The sequence below is a fragment of the Arvicola amphibius genome, chromosome 1 (assembly GCF_903992535.2).
Source record: "Arvicola amphibius chromosome 1, mArvAmp1.2, whole genome shotgun sequence".
NCBI classification, from domain to species: Eukaryota; Metazoa; Chordata; class Mammalia; order Rodentia; family Cricetidae; genus Arvicola; species Arvicola amphibius.
The window spans coordinates 159,087,978-159,107,515 of NC_052047.1; the positions used below are offsets into that span (position 1 = coordinate 159,087,978).

Sequence of the window (19,538 nt, forward strand, 5' to 3'; positions counted from 1 at the left end):
GATAGACCCAGGACACACTTGTGGATGTCAAAATAAAACAGATTCTGAGATAGCATTCATATTCACCTCCAAACCAAACACTTACTAGTGTGAAGTTCACATGCAGAAAGACCACTGACTGAACAAAGAGAGGCGTGGGAAGAGGGAGTGTTTAAAGAAATGAACAGCGTGGCTCAGGCTATACCTTCCTTATGACAAGGGGCACTGACATATCTGCTCTATTAGGAGGAAGGTTTTGACTGTGAATAAGAGAGAGACTATCCAGGAGCATCTGAATTGTGCAGAGCAGAGAGAGACAGACTGATGACGGCCAGGACTGGAGAAGTGGAAGAGAGCAGTGGAGACAGACAAAGCTAGAGCCCGGGGCATGGGGGTTGGAGTCTAGAGATAGAGAACAGACAGAGGGAAGGGCTGGACAAATCCTCTGGATTATAAGGAGTAGCTGGGGAGAGGGGGATGGAGAAGTAATTTCACAAGTTCCTGAAGAATGTTGGCTTTTATCTAACCACCAGAAATCCTTCTATAGTCCAGCTTGAGCTCATTTCTAGACATATGAAGGGCATGCAACCTAACAATTACATTTCTAATAATGAAAAAGAAAGAAAGAAAGAAAGAAAAAAAGAAAAAGAAAGAGGGAGGGAGGGAGGGGAAGAGAGAGAAGAGAGAGAGAGAGAGAGAGAGAGAGAGAGAGAGAGAGAGAGAGAGAGAGAGAGAGAGAAGATATGGTGGCCCACAAGTATAATCCCAGCATTTAGGAGGCAGACAGGAGGATGAGTTCAAGTACCAGGTCAGTCTAGCCTATATAACAAGACAACAGAAGAAGAGTGGCATGGTGGCTCAAACCTTTAATCCCAGAGCACAGGAGGCAGAGACTGGTAGATCTCTTGGAGTTCAAGGCCAGCTTGGTCTACATAGTGAGTTCCAGTACAGCCAGTGTTACATAGTGAGACCCTGTCTTACACAACAACAAAGGGCAAAGATTATTTTTCAAAAGTTTCTATTTGTGTGTGTGTGTGTGTGTGTGGTGTGTGTAGTGGGGTGCAGGCATGTACCCATCTATTACACTATTCATGTGGAGGTCAGAGGATAACTTGTGGAAGTTGATTCTCTTCTTCCACCATGTAGGTCCAAGGATCAAACTCAGGTCCTCAGGGTTGTTAGCAAGCACTTCTTACACCCCCCCTTACCTCAAGTCAAAGCAAGAATTGAGAGATAATAACAATGTTCATCTTATTTTACATTGTTACATTAAAACTCTATCTAGCCAGATGGTGGCGGTACGTGCCTTTAAGCCCAGCACTCAGGAGGCAGAAGCAGGTGGATCTCTGTGAGTTCAAGGTCAGTCTGGTCTACTGAATGGAGTTCCAGGACATCCAGGGCTGCAGAGAAACCCTGCCTCGAAAAACCAAAAAGCCAAACAAAAACTCCATCTGCTATTTCCTTTTTCTTTTCTATTTTACAGTGCTCACAATAGAATCCAGGGCCTCCAGCATGCTAGGCAAACACTCTACCCGATTTATACCACTGATGTCGAATACCATTTTTAAAGCACTGGAAATATTCCTTAAAAACAGCACAAGCATATATACGCAAAATACATGCACGCACACACACACACACCTATCCAACCATATAGGCATACAGAGCAGGGCCCACACGCCACAGCAAAGGAAGCATGGTCTAACTCTGTTCAGTTAGCATCTCATTCCAGGGATAATAATAATCTCAGGGACTGCTGTGACAGCAAAATACCAACTCCTGTGTCTAATACCAAGTCTCACAAGTGGCTCAGGATTGTGACTCCAGTGAGAAAGTCCAAAGTGCCACCAGGAGAAGGCCAAGAGATGTGCTAGAAACCTGCGGCTGAGGGTAAGAACTGGATACATGGGTGGGGTTCCTCTTTCTTGCTATCTGCACCTTCGCAGCCCCTCTTCCTCTGGGTTTACCCTGCCTCTGACCTTCCCTGTTCTCTTCTTCTTTATCTCCCCACAGTACTGTAGTTTGTCACTCACTAAGGTTTGCTTAAATTCTGGGTACCCCACTTAAAAAGAATCTAACCACAAGGCAAGTTCTTGACACGTATCTACTGCTCTCACAATTCATCTGGAGTTTTCTGAGGCTCCTTCCAAGAAGCAACATGGACCTTTTATAAGCAGCATTGGGTTGCAATTGTGGTGCCCCTGTGGGAAGAGTATTTTGAATATTACAACCCAAACCAGATTACCGGGTGAAGGAAAAGGAGAATCAAAGCCACATCTCCTTCCCTCAGACCTGGCAACCCAGTGCCGGGCACAGAAGATGGCTCAACATTTGCTGAATGAGTGAGCCCTCCAATCACAGCCCATGTTCCTCTGCTGGGCGTGCAACAGCTATCCTCTCACCCTTTGCCTGCTGGGAAAGAGCTGCATTCAGTTCCCTGTGCTGGCAAGAAGCAGATATTTCTAAATATATACTGCTTGAAGACCAAATGATAAGCCATTTTTTAAAGTATATAGTTGTAAAGACCCACATGAAAATCTCTAAACTTAGAGAGAATGGTCGACTCTTGATCTGGAGCCTTTTGAGATGAGCCCTTAAGTGTAGGAGTCAGATAGGGGGACACTTAGGGCACAGTGCCTGCTGAAGGCTTTGATAAAGCCAGGCAAAGCTTCATTTCCAAACAGCAAGTCTGCCTGGCAGCAGGTCACATGTGACACAAAATAAAGGCATCTTCACAGAAAGTCACACAGACCTCTTCTTGGCAGATTACTGCAAAATGCATGCCACAGCTCCCAAAAGGGGGCGATGGGGTGCCCACCCCTAACTGTGAGGTTAATATAAACAGCAGCATTGCTTTTGGAAGGCTTAGTAGTTTGCAGAAACTCTCCCAGTGATTTACCTGTGTTCACACACAGATATTCGCTCTTCAGCAGAACCACATGCAGAAGTAACACCTTTTAAGATAGGGAAACTGAGTCAAAAAGAAGTTACATGGCTTAACGTCACACAGCTAGAGAAGCCAAAGAGCTAGGCTTAAACTCATACCACCTGGCCCTCATGTTTATGCTAGACGGGCTACTGAGAAAAAGACAGGCTGGGTGATTAGGGCGCTCAACGTGTAAGAGAGAGGTGATGGAAATCCCAGGGTTACAAAAGAGAGCACAGGGACAGCCATGTAGGAGTCTAGGTAGAAACCAGTCTCAAGGTCAGCAAGGGAAGTTCCAGACAGTTCTTTAAGGAGACAAAATGGAGAAAACCCCTGTGGGAGATAGAGTGACTGACAGTTATGGCAGAGTGGGCGTTAAATGAGTACAATGTACATTGAGCACACCAAAAATAAGAAACTAACATTAATTTGGCTGGATACAGTGGCATCACGCCTTTAATTCCAGTACTCTAAAGGCAGAGGCAGGTAATCTTTGTGAGTTCTGGGGCCAGTCTGGTCTACACAGCAAGTTCCAAAACAGTCAGAGTTATGTACTGAGATCTCATCTCATAAAGAAGTAAAATGAAAAAGAAAGAATATTAATTTAGAAAGACAAACAAGAAGAAAAATCATGGCGTGTCAATACTCAACCTTTCCACACACAAGTTCTGGCTTCCGGTGGAACAATTACAAGAATGCATCCGTCTTTAAAGCATTTCAGAACACGGGGCACCGTCAGGCACCCTTTCACTCCCGCTTCCTTAGACACCGTACACCCTTCCAGAAGCTCTGTGCCGCGCAGTTTCTCAATAGAGTGGCTGCAACCACAAGGATGACAATGCAATTCACAAAACATTCGCCAGCCTAGTCTACATAAGATCCTGTCTCAGAAAAACAGAAGCAGACCAAATAGCAGTGGGGCGGGAGAAAACAAAAAGGTGGGGGAGGGAGAGAGAGAGAAGAAACCTGGGCCAATGAGATGGCTCAGCAGGTGAAAGGGCTTGCTGTTCAATAGCCAGATCCCCAGGAGGTAAAAGGAGAAAGCTGACTCTAAAAGCTGTCCTCTGACCTCCACATGCCACATGGGCACCTATCCCCACAGATGTCCAGCGTACATAAAGACATACATTCCCTCGAACACCAAGGAAGCCCACAACTGCATTGAAGTATCCAAAAAACATCACATTAGAAGCTAGAAAAAGAAATTAGAAACAAAATGTTCTATCAACAGAGTAGAATAGTATCCAGCCCTAAAGGAAAATGAAATCCCGACATGCACTGCAACGTCGATGTCCCTGAAGGTATGAGGTCAACTGAAATACACAGGCACAAAAGGACAGATTTCCTTAGAATTCCCGTTACGTAAAGTACTAGAGTAGCCAAATTGAGCACAGTATAGCCGCACATGTGTGCCTACCTATCATCTGTCTGTCTGTCTGTCCACCTGCCTACCTCTCTGCAGCCGCCTGACTCATGCCAGGCACGATCCATACTGAGCTACACCCAGCCCCGAAGCATGTTACTCAAAAGTGTCTTTTTAAATGACTTTTCCACAGACGCTGAAGGAAAATACTAGCTGAGTACAGGTAAGCAGAAGACCAGGTTACTCCAAGACAGAAAGGACAGATGATACTTCAACAGTGTAAGAGTTTAGAGATGAGCTGGTGTTGTAGCTCAATTGTAGAGTGCCTGCCTAGCGTGTACAAGACCCTGGGTTCAATTCCAATCACCCATAGAAAAAGAGAAGTTCGGATTTGTCAAGAACAAAGAGTTCAGAGTCATTGTCTCCCAGGCTGCTCTGCTTCCTCAGCTAAGCTGGTTTAGTATTACCCCTCAAGGTGCTGAAGTGTAACAGGAGCCCTACGGGCTCAGACACCCGCAGGGCTGGTTCAGGGGTGAACTCTGACAGCCCCAACAGAATCATGTCCACTCACATACACACGGAAGACAGTTTTTTTAAGAAATCTTCAACCTCGTTATGATCACAGGCCAAAAAAAAAAAAAAAAAAAAAAAAAAAGTCAAGGAACTCCCTGGCCACTTCCAGATGACAGCCAGTGTGAGCCTTGCACGCACCCGCTCTTTTCTGAACGCCAGGGTGTTGTCTGAGAGGAGCGACTGTGACAGCACAGCTTGATGCAGACAAAAGTTTAGGCTGGGAAGTGACTTCCAGGTCACCTTGTCCACTGCAGGTTCCTTTCAGAGAGACAGGAAGACAGCCAGTAGCAGCTGTCAGCGGAGATTTCTGGTGCTTTTCCACCCTGAAGTGTAAACTGAGCCAGACGAAACTTCAGCCCATCCTGTTTGCCACATGACAGGCTCAAGGCTCTTGAATTCTCCCACCACCCCAATGCTTCCCTAGTCCCAGAAATCCAAACATGGTTTGCGCTTCAGAGGCTGCCGGCAAGTTCTCCACCTTTGGCTTGATAGATGGGATTACTGACATATTTTCATTCCAAATGACGAGGCCCAAGGCTATCTATTAGCAATGGCAGGTGCTCTTTGCCTGCTTGCCCCTAGCATGTTCAAAACCCCAGCTCAACGTCTTCCACATGGTCTCTCCCATGAATCACTTGAACGCTGCATCTTTGAAGCCCATCCTTCACTATTAGAAGTTACTGGGCCAAAAGAGAGGAAGATGAACAGAAATGGATAAATTAACGATGCCATTTCCCCCCCTTTTTTTTTCTTTTATTGGGGGGTAGTTTCGAGACAGTGTTTCTCTGTAGCTTTGGAGCCTTCCTCGAACTTGCTCTGTAGGCTGGCTTTGAACTCACAGAGATCCGTCTGTCTCTCTGCCTCTTGAGCTCTGGGATTAAAGGCATGCCACCACCACTACCCAGTTATGATTGTAATGGTTGTTCTGTCTCTTTAAGAGACAAGCCACGCCCACTCCCTCCCCCATCTGCTGAGGCAGGCAGATCTTCAGCTTTGCCTGACTTCGGTCTCTTTTCCATCTGCCTCTCTCCACTTCTCCGCTTCCCCCCCCCTCTCTCTCCTTCCTTCACCCTTCCTGCTCCATAACCCCCTGAATAAATATTCAACCTCACACTGCATGTCCTGTCTATCCATGTCTCTGTCTCCTGCCCACCCGCCATGTGTCTCCCTGCCTGGGACCGGCAGCCATCTCTGCCTGGGACTGGCTGCTCCCAGAGCCCCCTGCCTGCCGCCACATGGCCCGCTACCACCATTTGGGACCTACAGCATTTCTGCTGCCTACTGCCGCCAGGGATCTTGCAGCATTTAAAAAAAAAATAAATAAATAAAAATGATGCCACTTAACAGACAGTAAAAGTCCCTTAACCCCTCTGAATACTGGACTTCTTCATCCAAAACTGGAGGTCATGGGGCTGAACAAGGCATGCTTTACATGAGACCGACCCACAGACCTCCTCCAAATACCTATCTCAGTGTTGACTTGGAAACCAGCAACCAACCTGAAGTGCTGCTTAGTCAACCGGGGACTTCAGTGTCATGGTATTGGCTGATCTACACTGTGTGCTCTGGGGAGCTCCTGCAGGCCAGTGACCAGCCTTGGACTTCTTTCCCATCTCCAGATGCTCATTCTCTACTCTGGACCTAGTTCAAGCTTACTCAGTTAGTAAAGACTGAAAAAAAAAAAAAAAAAAAACATTCAAACATACCCACCCCTTCCCAAAACTGTAGGGCAGCCTCTTAGATACTTTTCTGTTAAATGAATCCACCTCCAGACAAGGAAGGAGTTCGGTACTCAGACGGTCCAAGTTACAGTGGGTCAGGGAGCAGGGTATGAATTCAAAGCGCCCACTGTTGGCTTCTACAGAAAGAGCATTTATAAAGAAACCCCAAACCACAGGCCTCCTGTTGGATAGAGTTCTCATCCTGTTTGGGGCTTATCCCAATGACTCTGAACTTTGGTTAGAAAGAGAGGAGCCCAGTTCCTGGGTGCTAGCTGGTCCTGGCAGATTCACAATGGCCAGGGCTGGGAAGGCGGATGGTGTATGTCTCAGGACTACTGAGCCATTTGTCAGAGAAATGGGGAAGGTGGTGGAAGTTTAAATAGAATCACCTACTTCTAACATGGAGGCGCTTTCTCTGATTGGATGTGCATCTGAGACCTGATACAGCTGTGTCTAGGACTATAGGTTTGTCTGTCATCACCCCTTCTCCCTTACAAGACAGGGTTTCTCTGTGTAGCCCCCAGAACTCCTCTGTAGACCAGGCTGGCCTTGAACTCAGAGATCCACCTTTAAAGTCACATTAATAATGAACGAGGGCTTCATTTAACCCCATCACCACCCTCCAAGCAGCTACTTTTGTTCTCAGGGAATAGTCAGTGTAAAAGGAAACTAAGGCTTCAACTGCTTAACTAAGGTCATCTGGTTCAGAGCAGTCAGTGAGGAGGAAGGGCTGACACCCTAGGGACAGAGAGCCCAGAACGCAGGCTTTATTTATAGCCAAGAACCACACAGTAAGCAGTCATTACCAGCTCCTGGTATGTCCCCTGGGCCTTGACCACCCTCCCATCCCCCCAGTCTTCTCGCAGGTTGAATATCACAAACCCTCCTAAGACGCATGTGAGCCCAAAGGCCTCAGGGAGCTCTCCATGACCTGGACTCCACTGCAGGACCATATGCTTCAAAATCCACCTGGGAAAGTCACCCACCACGTCCACTTGATTTGAGCTAGCTTTAGATACAGCTGTTAAGTTTAAAATCATCTCCAAAGCCAAGCATATCTCAACGTAGTGACACCAAAAAAGGTTTCTGAGAAGTTATATATTTAGTGATGTTGTGTTCAAGTATGACCATTAAAATTTTTTTTCCAAGTAAATTTATCAAATGGATACAATGAGGAAAAGGTGGGAAGCATACAGCCAAAATTACTGGTATTTTTTTTCCCTTTTGAAGGAAGTGGGTGTATAATTTTTATGCTTGAATTTTAATTTTAACAATTTTTTTTTAATACAAACTGGCAAAGCGGCGGTGTACACCTTTGATCCCAGCACTCAGGAAGCAAAGGCAGGAGGATCTCTGTGAGTTCAAGACCAGCCTGGTAACATAGCAAATTCCAGGATAGCCAGGACTACAGAGAGACTGGCTCTAAAAACAAACAACAAACACTTAGAAACTGAGATTTCAAAGGCATCTATCAAGGGTGTCACCACCCAGCGTGAACGGGGGGAGGAAGTCATGAATCCCTATCCCAGCCAGGAGCTACCGGCCATCATGGTGGCTAGGACAGTCTAGTAGGTGCTGTGCTCCAGGGGCCCTGTGCCCGAGAGCACCTGGGTAGCAAGAATTTTGGATTCCGGGGGTTATATTTTTAAAAAGAAGCAGGGGAGAGACCAGTGAAGTTGGGGAAGAGGCATGGAAGGAAATCCAGGAAGTACAGCAGGTGGGAAGCGGGAATAGATATGGTCAAAATATGTTGCATATGTGTGAAATTCTCCAAGGAGAATTGCCAGGAGTAGCTCCCCCAGTATTTCGAAATCTCTGTACAGCACGAATGCCCTCCAAATGGACCACCATGGTTATAGACTACCACGTCATCTACTTGTGAAATGCCTTTGAACTACGTACAACATAAGCATATACTCTGACTTCTCTTGTCGATGTTGCAACTGCAGTGTGATACAGCACCAAGACTTCCTTCTGTATTTTTCACTACCAGCTACTGCTTGAAAACTTTCTCTTGAGGGTGCTCAGCAAGGAGAAGCAAGTGAATTTGATAACGAGGATCACTGGAGCCAGCCAGAGCAAACCAGACCCAGCTTGGAACCTTGGGAAGCAAGCCTCCCGAAAACCCTTCCAGTCTCTAAGCTGCAGGGTCTTCTTTCAAAACATTTCATCCTATTTCTTTCACTGATTCATAAAAACATAAAATTGCACATTATCAATGGGATATGAGGTCACAATGTACATCGTGTAACATTAGCTTCTTTTACTAAAAAAAATAATAGTTTGAGATGATTTAGTTTGGAAAATGATCATACGTCAAACCTTGGAGTTTTTAAGAACAAGTGAACTAAACCAGGTGTGGTTGGTGCGCACACACATACAACCCCAGCACTCTTAGGATCATTGCTAATTCAAGGCATGGCTGGTCTATAAGACCCTGGCTGGAACACAACCACCCTTCCCACCCCAAACCCCCACCTCCAAGAAGCAAAAGGGAGTAAGTGGGGCTGGAAAGAAGCCTTGCTAAACAAATGCAAAGCACTGGCTGCTCTTCCAGTGAACCCAAACTCGATCGATTCCTAGCACCCACATGGTGGCTCACAACCATTTGTAATTCTTGTCCTAGGGGATCCAGCGCCTTCTTCTGGCCCCGTTGGGCACCAAGAATACTCATGCTGCATAGACATGTATGCAGGCAAAACATAGATACACATAAAAAATATTTTTAACATGAACTAATCTGTAACATGCTTATACTGTTTTTAATACACCTTGAACGAACTCTAACATTGTTTACACTTCCCTTATATCTAATCTTTTTGTTTGTTTAGTTTTGAGACTAGGTCTAGCTATGTAAAGCAGGCTAGGCTCAAACTCCCAACAAGCAGAGGCAAGAGGAGGGCATGGTGGGGAGGGTCTTCTATCACTCTTGGTCTTACCGCCTGGGACAAGGTCTCTTGATGACACAGAAATTCATTGAGTGTGTCAAGAACAAGTGTTCTTAACCATTGAATGAACTCTCCAGATTTGTGGGTTTTGCTGCTGTTTGTTTGTTTTGGGGGGAGTTATTTATCTATTTACCTGTCTATTTGTCTGTCTGTCTATCTATCTATCTATCTATCTATCTATCTATCTATCTATCTATCTATCTATCTACCTACCTACCTACCTATTCATTTCTGAGTCAGGGTTTTTCTGTGTAGCCCGGAACTCACGCTGTAGACCAGGCTATCCTCAAAATGACAGACACATGCCTGACTCTGCCTCAGAAATGCTGGAATTAAAGGCCTGAGCCACCATTATCTGTAATGATTTGTCCTGTCCCTTTAAGAGACAAGCCTTGCCCACTCTCCCACCAGGGTAGCTTCACCTTCCAGCCTGAGTCTTTTCCCTTTCTGTCTCTCCCTTCTGCCTCTCTCCCTTCTCCCCACCCCCCCTCTCTCTCTGTTCTTCTCCCTTGTCCCCTCCTCTCCTCCCCTTCCATAACCCACTAAATAAATATCCAACCTCGCTCTGCATGGCGTGCCTACCCATGTCACTTAACCGCCACATGGCTTTCTGCCTGGGACTTAAAGCTCCTCGTGGCCAGCTGCCCACTGCTGCCACCCAGGGAACGGTGCAATTTTATTTTTACCATAACACTATCCAGCAATGGTTTTTATTTTTGTTTTAATCCTACATTTTTGGCCATAGTTTGTATTTTTAGGGAGTCTAGAAGTTTGTTGTTACATTCTATGCAATTTACTTCAAATATATTTGATCATGAGGTCCCGGATTTGATACCCAGTGCTGCATAAAAGTATACACACACACTCACATGCACTCACGCGCACACATACACACACACATATGCACACACACTCACATTCACACACACACAGACTGTAAGACAAACAAGTGTAGGCTTTCATCTAGAACCTGTGGTATATGGGAGACTAAGAACCTCATATGGTTTTCAGGAAAGGCCACACAGCTACAGGAAGGCTTCCTGAGCCAAGCCAAAGGCTCTATTAATCAGAGAAAGGAGTCAGCACCACACCCCCACTGTGAATTGTCTTACTTAGCATGACAAATTGAAGTCTAGGCTCCAACTCTGTTGAAAGGTTAGTCTTACTCACCCTCAGTTCGACATTTACCTCCCAACAACACAAGCAAACAAACCCGGCAAGCCCAAGGCAGGGCCTAAGGCGCATTCCTATGTCCAGTGGCTGATTCCAGAAAATTCCTGACCACCTGACTCCAGCTGAACCCTGCAGCTGACCGTTCACAGAAGGCTTACAGTGCATGATGACACAGCACTGGCCTGAGACTTGCTTCTCAGTGTTCGCCTTCACCTTTTCTCGCACAGCTGCCCAGGGAGCCAGAGCTCTCAACAACAGCACGTGACCATGAGACAAAAGTATCGTCTGATAGAATAAGAAACCACACCACCAGATGTTTAAGTCATTATAGCACTGCATGTTTAAATGGGAAATTTTATTTTACTTTTGGGCAGTGCTAGGAATCAAACCGAGAGTCTTCTACATACTAGGCAAGCATTACATTGAACTATACCTCCCACCCTGTAAATACACTCTAATTAACAAATAATTGTAGTTATGAGTACAATGAGATATATAAATGCAACATATATATGTACATACACATAGTCTATATTCATATTCCAGGAGAAGCCAGACACTGGATCCATCTTCACAATCTGAGTATTAGACATGTGAATGTTTCCATGTGTGGGCAGGTGCACAGACATGTACCTGCATGTGCACATGGAGATGAGAGGCCAACATCAGATGTCTTCCAGTCATCCCCAGCTTATATTCTGAGGCAGAGTATCTCACTGAACCTCAAGTACACAGATTCTGTCCAGCAAGCTCCTAGGGCCCACTAATTCCTCCCCACCTCCGTCTCCACTGCTGAGATTATAAATTTGAGGCATCAAACTGGTGAAATACTTTGATCAGTAAAGTTCTTGCTCAAGAAGCATGAAGACCCGACTTCCACCCCCAGAATCCATGTTAAGAAAAAGAACAAGAGGAGGAGGAGGACGCTAACCATAGTGGCACACATTTGTAATCTCAGCACTTAAGTGACAGGCGGGACTCCAGGACTCCCTGGACAGCTGGCTGAGTCAAATCTAACCTAGCCTTATCTCGGTCAATGAACAAACCCTGTCTCAAAAATTTAAGGGTATGCTTCTGAGGAATGACACTCAAGGTCGTCCTTTGGCAACCTTGGCAAAATTGGTGAGACTAAGACCCGCCCATGGTCACCCGAGCACAAGGTGAATGGCAGGAAGCAGAGATCTATGTGGGGCACAGACTCAGCTCCAATGGTCACCACAGCTCTCAGTCAGAGATCTCTACTCAGGGGGAATCAGAATTCTTGACTTTGCACCAGAAAAGAAGTCAGTGATAGGCAGTTCTGGAGTTAACTAAAAGGGATTTTGATTAAGAAGTTATGCACACTCTGTGAGTTCGAGACCAGCCTGGTCTACAAGAGCTAGTTCCAGGACAGGCTCTAAAGCCACAGAGAAACCCTGTCTCGAAAAACCAAAAAAAAAAAAAAAAAAAAAAAAAAGAAGTTATGCACAGGAATTAATCGAAAGAGGAACACTTGGGGGAAGAGTATAGTATATCCAGGTTGGGTGTAGGCTTCTTAAGGGAGGGTGGTGCTTTCTTGTATTTACAGCGGCTACATACAAGATGTTGGCGGCTTCTGAAGTAGCCAAGCCGTTGCTGAGGAATTTAAGTGAGACTATAGAATGGTTCCTAAGCATTGGATGACAGAGTAAAACCCCAGGTCAGCAGGATCACGTGGGAGGCTAAGATGTTTACACTGTAAACAAAAGCCTATCAGTCATCTAGAAGTTTCCTTGGGGTGAGGCTACACCCAAGGTCCAGAAAGGAGTGAGGCCACTCTCCAGTTCACCCACGTTTCTACGACCCCCCTTACTCATATTCCCAGTGACTCACCAAGACGGACTTAGGCGGAACGCTTTAGTCCAACAACACCATTGCCCTGTCTGTGCTGAACAGACTTTCTGTTCACATCTTCCCAAGAAAAAGGAACGCAATAGTTTCCATGAAGCTCAGTCATGAACCTTGGCACTAGAAATACTCCAACAGGCTGGACTGGAGCACTAGAGAGTGTGCTTGTCTTTCACGGGGGTCCAATCTCTAGCACAGCAAAATTAAACATATTAAAAAAAACCCACCAGTTCAGAAACAAATAACCTCAGTTAATGGTCTTGTTCCTTCCTTTCCAGAAAAGTGAAATAAAAGTGAATCCCAAATATTAAGTGTCTTCAAGCATCCTCTCCCCCTTATCACTGGCTGACCTGACCCTGACCCACGGTCCTTATCATCTCTGGAATTTGGGCCCACCCTCTATTCCCTATTTTATTAGCCTCTTATCTACCTGATTGCTCCAGGTAAACGAATGCAGCACCTCCCAGCTCCATTCCGACCAAACAAAAAGCAACCAGAAACCAGACCCCAGGTTTCCTCCTACCCCGTCTATGTACCTGGTTCCTTATGAACAGCAGCCTTTGCCGCCTCACTTCTCAAACAATGGTCAAGAGCTGCAGGGACAGACCGGCTCTCTTCACTCCAGCCTTTCTTTCCAGGCTTTCCTGCGCAGCGACTGTTTCCATGCCAGGGGTCACAGGCAATTTCCTTCCCAGATCCTTCTAGTCCCCATCTCCTCAGCTCCATTTGGTTGTCTCTCCCACAAGCAAGGCCTCTCCCAAAGGGAATTAGCTCCCCTCCCCCACCTGGTGCGAACCTTATGTGCTCCCCACCCCAGAGCTCTCCAACACCATACTTTCCCCATCCCTATCCCACTCAGTAGTTCATGCCAGAAACTTCTGGACCATCCTTGCTACCTCCCCATCAACAGGGTTAGCCACCACTATCCTGATTTGAACTACAAACTAAATCTCAACTATCAAATTTAATTCACCACACCATCCCTGGGAGACTGTAGGGGCATGGGGTGGCATTTGCTAAGACCCACTCTCTCCTCCTGGGTGGCTGTACATGACTGCACGGGCTGTACCACATGACTGGCTGAGGAACCAAAGCCTTTGGTGCTGCTCTCCATGGGGGTAAAAAGCAGTCTTCTACTGGTGCCCTAGAAGGTACCCTGAGTACCAGCAGTACCAACTCCCCAAACCACTTTGTACACTTGCAGTACAATCATTTAAAAACTAAAGAAGCGCTCATTGCTCATATCAAACCCTTGAGTGGATATCTACCCTAAACTACAAATGGCTCCAAGGCCACTTTTCCTCTTGAGCTCAACGCTTTTTTTCCCTACAATTCTATCTCCTAACTTGCCCTGTTGCTTCTTGGTCACCTTTTGGGCATGTGAACTATCAAACACATTCTACATTGAAGGAAACCTTCCAGGCTTCCCCCAAAGCAAAACTTGGTTGTCTCATTCTCTAGGCACCAGACCAAAGGGTGCATAAATGCAGAGACAAAAAGCAGAGACATTCACTCCATCGCGGTGACAGCTGTAGCCCCAGGGCCAGCAGTGCCTGGCTGGCTCAGTAAACAGCTGTTCGGTGAAGGCCCCAGTGAGCAAGCAGCACAGGTACCCAGGACCCCAAGGAATGAGGGCTACTGCTTAACGACAGAAAAGATCGTCACCGGAGGGTTTCTTGGGAATTTTGTTTTCTTTTTTTCTTTGTTCGTTTTGGGTTTTATTTGGACAGGGCTTCTCTATGTATCCCTGACTGTCCTGAAACTCACTTTGTAGATGAAGCGGGCCTTGAACTTTGCTGAAAGGAAATACATGCGCCATCACTGCCCGGATAAAATTTCTTTATTGGAAGTAAAAGTTACGGATCAATGATGGAGAAACTCTACGTGGGGTTGGGGACAAAGTCTGGGCAGAGAATGCCGGCTTAGGTGGAGCAGGGCCCTGGGTTTGATCCCACTTGGCACAAAGGGAAAAAAGGAAAAAGAATCACCAGTGTTTGGTGGTGGCAGCATTTCACCTGGGTGGAGACACTATCTTCCTCTTTGCTATGGACGTAGAGCTCTAATGGAGCCAGGTTTCCAGGTGCACAGCCTGTGCATCCAATCCCATGGGCCCCTGGCATGTTGGCTTCATACTCTGCTCCCACCAGCCTAAAACTCTTAGGTTTTAAACCAACAAACAAACAAAAAAATCTCACAACTTAGGTTACTGGTCCTAGGTTTTATAAATTACTTTGATTTCTGAAGGGCCCAACCACAACGAGCTCATGGCTGTGCATTTTGCTTTCACCTGTCTGAACTTAGGCCTGAGAAAGGGTCACATGCTCTTCCTCCTTCAGTGATTGCACGTGTTTCATGGTGCTCTTTTGCATTAGCTTTTGGTTTCTTAGACTGCAGAAGTGCACAGAATGCTGTTAGCTAAAGACTGGAATCTTTTCTACCACATGTGGCCTCAGGATTGAGGCTGGCAGCAGGCGTCTCCACCTGCTGGGTCATCTCCCTGGCTTATTCGCTTTGAATCTCAGCATTAGAATTTTTGCTCGGGACTTGTTGTGGGTATTGTTTGCTTGTTGAAGGAGGGGCTCTATGTAGACCAGGGTAGCCTTGAACCATTAATCCTTATATTCCAGCTCTTGAGTACTAGGGTTAAAGGCATGCATGGAAAATTGGGACTGACACGACAGGTGGTCAAATTTTCCTAACAATATGCAAGGTCAGTTCATGCTTCATTAACTTAAAAAAGCTGAAAGAAACATCGAGTATACCAAAAGAAAAAAAAAACATCAAAATTAATTTAATATTCCTTTTTTAAAGATTTATTTATTTTCTTTGGGGTTTTTTGTTTGTTTGTTTGTTTGTTTGTTTGAGACAGGGTTTCTCTGTAGCTTTGGAGCCTGTCTTGGAACTCGCTCTTCTAGACCACACTGGCCTTGAACTCACAGAGATTCACCTGCCTCTGCCTTAAAGGCATGTGCCACCTCCACCCAGCCTAGATTTATTTTCTAATGTGTATGTGCTTGTGCATGCAGATAACCAAGGAAAAATAAAGAGGGTGTCAGACCCCTGGAGCTGGCATTACAGTCAATCATGAGTGGTCCAGCATGGGTTCTGGAAAGTAAATTCTGGTTCTCTGTAAGAGCAGCAAGAGCTCTTAACCCCTGAGCCACCAAATCTATAGCCCCAAGTATTCCTCTCTAGTTTTATATTTCTAATTCCAAGTTTTACAATGGTATTAATACCTGAAATTTCTGTGGCAATAAAATTTGGCAAGGCACACAAGCCATTCACATGGAATGATAACTCTGGTCTTTGTAATAAAAATGTCTTAAAATTCAAGGCATTTTAATTTACTGATAGCTTCTCTTGACAGAAAGTACTTAACCAATAGTTCATTGACATCTAGAACATTTCATATATAGGCCTACTTTCATTTTCAGTTGGAGGACTTTGCTCCCTCCCTCCCCAGGAAATCCTTGGCAACGTCTGAAGCCCTCTGAGATTATTGTCACTGGAGCATGGGAGGGGCTTCTGTCACCCAATGGGTACAGGAATACTCATCAAAGTCCTATAAAGTACACAAGGATCCCCTACCGAGGGCCTTGGACTTTTCACAGGGCAGGGTGAATGGCCTTCTCTTAGAATTGCAGGGGTGGGGTGGGAGGGTGTGTGTAGGGAAGAGGAAGGGGAGTGGGGGGAGGGGAGGGAATGGGAATTTGGATTGGTATTTTTTTAAGTAATAAAAAAAAACCCAATAAATAAAGAAAAAAAACAAAACAGGGATCCCCTATCACAGAAGCCATCTGGCCGAGGGCTAGGCTCAGATGGCAAGAGTACTTGCCTATCAGGAATAAAGCTGGGTTTGGTCCCCAGCACAGCACAGCACAGGGTGCTTGGTGGAGCTGGCCTGTGATTCTAGCTCCAGGGCAGGATTAGAAGTTCAAGGGCATTTTCTGCTTCCTAGTCAGCTGTGGCTTGCCCAGAACCTATCAGAAAATGAAATCTCTCTGGCCAAAAATGTCAACAGGGCTATAAACACATAGGACATTTGTCTCTGAAGGAAACCTGACAGCATCAAGCACGCACCTCTGGTGTCAAAGCTAGAACGTACAGTCTCCACAAGAACATAAACCTGATTGGCAACAGTTGTCACCTGGGAGCATCCTTCCCGGCAGAGTTGGGTATCTGACATCCTCATTAATAAATATGAATATTAAAAATAGTGGCAGGGACCCTTAGCTGTTCCCATAAACCACGACATTACTCAGCGCAGCTCAAATACTACAAACTTCATAGCCAACAGCATTTGAGCTGGGCGTGCTGCACGCATGCACAGGTCTGAAATCTCAGCACTCAGGAGGTCAATCCAGACTTTGAGACCAGCCCGGGCTACACACAGTAAGCCCCTGTCCAAACAAACAAACAAACAAACAAACAAACAGAAAACAGCATCTTGCCTTCAGAAAAGACAGTTTCCAACAGTACTGATTCCACCACCTAATTTCCTAATTAATTGGCCGTTTCTAAGAAAGCAAGGTTTTCCCAAAATACCATCTTTAAAGCCTGAAAAATGAAGGGGGAGTAGGAGGGAGGGAGGGAGAAGCAGAAATACCTGTAGTTTCCCACCCTTCCAGAACTGAAACCTGCTTCCAGTCCTCCTGCGGGGGAGGGGGAGGAGCTGTCTGTGACCACCTAAGCTACTAACAGGTAATTTACGCCGATCTTTAAAAACCATTTACTCCTCCTCTTCCCTTCTAGAAGACAAACCTGCCTTTCAGGACAGCTCTAAATGGGGGCAGCAGGCCAGAGGAAGAAACCATATTGCTCCCCAACTACTCACCAAATCCAGGTCACAGCCCCACCCACCTGCCTTCTCAAGTCAATGCACCAGTGCTCTGTCAGAACACTGTATCTCCTCCTAATTTGCCTCTGGTTCCATTAGTAACAAAACAACTCTCTTCTCGGGTGAAAAGGCAGGGTAAAGAATGCTCATCAATCTGACACAATTTTTGCAGAACCAAGCTCTTATCTACAGGCGACTGACTCCTATACGGTGGAACTTAGGAAGAAACTTAACGGCCACGTGGCAGGGCGCGCGGTTGGGGGGCACTTTTTATTCAGCATTGAAAGGACTGAGATTGGGGGAAGCTGTGTACATGAGGTGAGCTTCTTAATCGCTGGTCTTTAACCTTGGTAGGCAGAGGCAGGCAAATCTCTTTGAGTTCGAAGCCATCAAAAAAGAAAGGAGGGAAGGAAGGAAGGAAGGAAGGAAGGAAGGAAGAAAGGAAGGAAGGAAAGAAGGAAGGAAGAAAGAAAGAAAGGAAGGATGGAAGAAAGAAAGAAAGAAAGAAAGAAAGAAAGAAAGAAAGAAAGAAAGGAAGGAAGGAAGGAAGGAAAAGAAAGAACACATAATCCCCCAAGAGAGAAAGAAAGAAAGAAAGGAAGGAAGGAAGGAAGGAAGGAAGGAAGGAAGGAAGAAAGAAAGAAAGAAAGAAAAAAAGAAAGAAGACGAACTCATAATAAATCCCCAAAAAGTAAAAACAAAGAAACTACGGAACTAACGTGCTAAGAATTACCTATTTTCGTACCAGACCCGCAGCCCGAAGAACAACGCAAAAAGAAGAGCAGAGACTGCTAGAACCCTAGACGAGCCCGCAGGCATTCTCTGCCCCATCCCGGCTTCTCTGTCGGGGCTCTAACAGAGGTCACAACGCCTCTTCGCTGGGCTGCGGTTTTAAGAAGTTTAAGTCCCTGGCGCCTAAGACACCGCTGTTGTAAGTATTCGCTTCTTACCTTCCACGCCCGCAGCCAACCCCGATCTCTAAGCCCCCACTCATTACACGGGTCCGGGAAAAAGGTCAGAAAGTGACTTCCAGGTGCCACAGTGTAACGGCTTCCCACCAACGGACTGAAAGGAGGGTGGGAAGAGGACGCCCGCTCCATCCCAGCCTGGGGCACCCGGACCAAGCGCCCTCTCTCCCGGTATCAGCTCCACTCCCTTCCCCGGCAGAGCCGTCCCGCCCGGGTAGCTCCCGCTTGGTCCAGATCTGCCTGGTTACACGGCCACTGGACGGGCCTAGGTTACCTGGAGCCTGTGCCTGCTAGCCAACGAAGCTCCGCTGAACCGGCTCGCAAAGCGGATCCTGGCGCGCTCAGCCCGCGATGCTCCGAACCTCGAGGCCGGCGTCACGCCCTCGGACCCGCCCTCGAGACCACGCCCCTGGTCCCGCTTCTCCCACCTGCGGTCCTGGCTCGAGGTGAGGGCGCCCTCTGGGCGCTGCAGTGGTTCCGGAAGATGGCTAGGATCCAAACTTCCTCTGTCTTCCTAGAATTTCTTGGTTCACTGGGCCAAGTAGGACCAGGTACTTGAATGGGATCTTTTAAGTACTTTTGTGTCTTCTTCCTCTGCCGCAGGAAATGTGCCGACTGGTGTCATGTCTGATTTTAAAAATTAAAAAAAAAAAGTTCAGATTTGCCAAGGAGTTGGTTTATGGTGCATAAAGTTCAGAGATGTTCATACCGTATCATTTTCTAGATTAACCTTGAAGAACATTTTGCATCAGAAACATAGACGGACATGTTTGTGTCACCATAATGTCAGAATTTATTGAATAACCAATAAATTCGCCAGCAAGGTCAGTTCTTTTCGGATGCAATGTGCCAAGTAATCGTGATTTTCCTTGAAAGCTGCACCTTCACTAGTAGTATTAACTCTCACTTCACACACTATACTTTACACAATAAAACACAAAATATGCAGGTTACAGAAACTGAGAGTTTGCAAGCAGGTGGGCCATAGGTGGGCCCTTGTATCGGGTGAGCATGTCTGGTATCCCTCAAGGGTAGGCCGTCATTATCCATGGGAGTGTGGAGAGCAAGGCTGGGTTGGCTTGGAAGCACCAATCTGTGCAGTTCATCCTCTTGGGCTGTAGCTCTGAAGAGTTCATACATATATCCTGAGGAGTGCCTTCTACAATGTCACACAAGTTGAATGG

The 19,538-nt window shown here is 46.2% G+C and overlaps 1 protein-coding gene across 2 annotated transcripts in view; it reads right to left on the reverse strand.

Moving 5' to 3' along the window:
* The window catches only part of Gcnt1 (glucosaminyl (N-acetyl) transferase 1), a 29,531-nt gene extending 10,831 nt beyond the window's left edge, over positions 1–18,700 (reverse strand). Inside the window, exon 1 of one of the 2 annotated variants that reach the window (XM_038339402.1) lies at positions 18,629–18,700. The gene's annotated coding sequence lies outside the window, so the exon portion shown is untranslated. The remainder of the gene's footprint in view (positions 1–18,628) is intronic. The other variant, XM_038339393.1, reaches the window with a different exon arrangement.
* Positions 18,701–19,538: the final 838 nt, after the last annotated feature.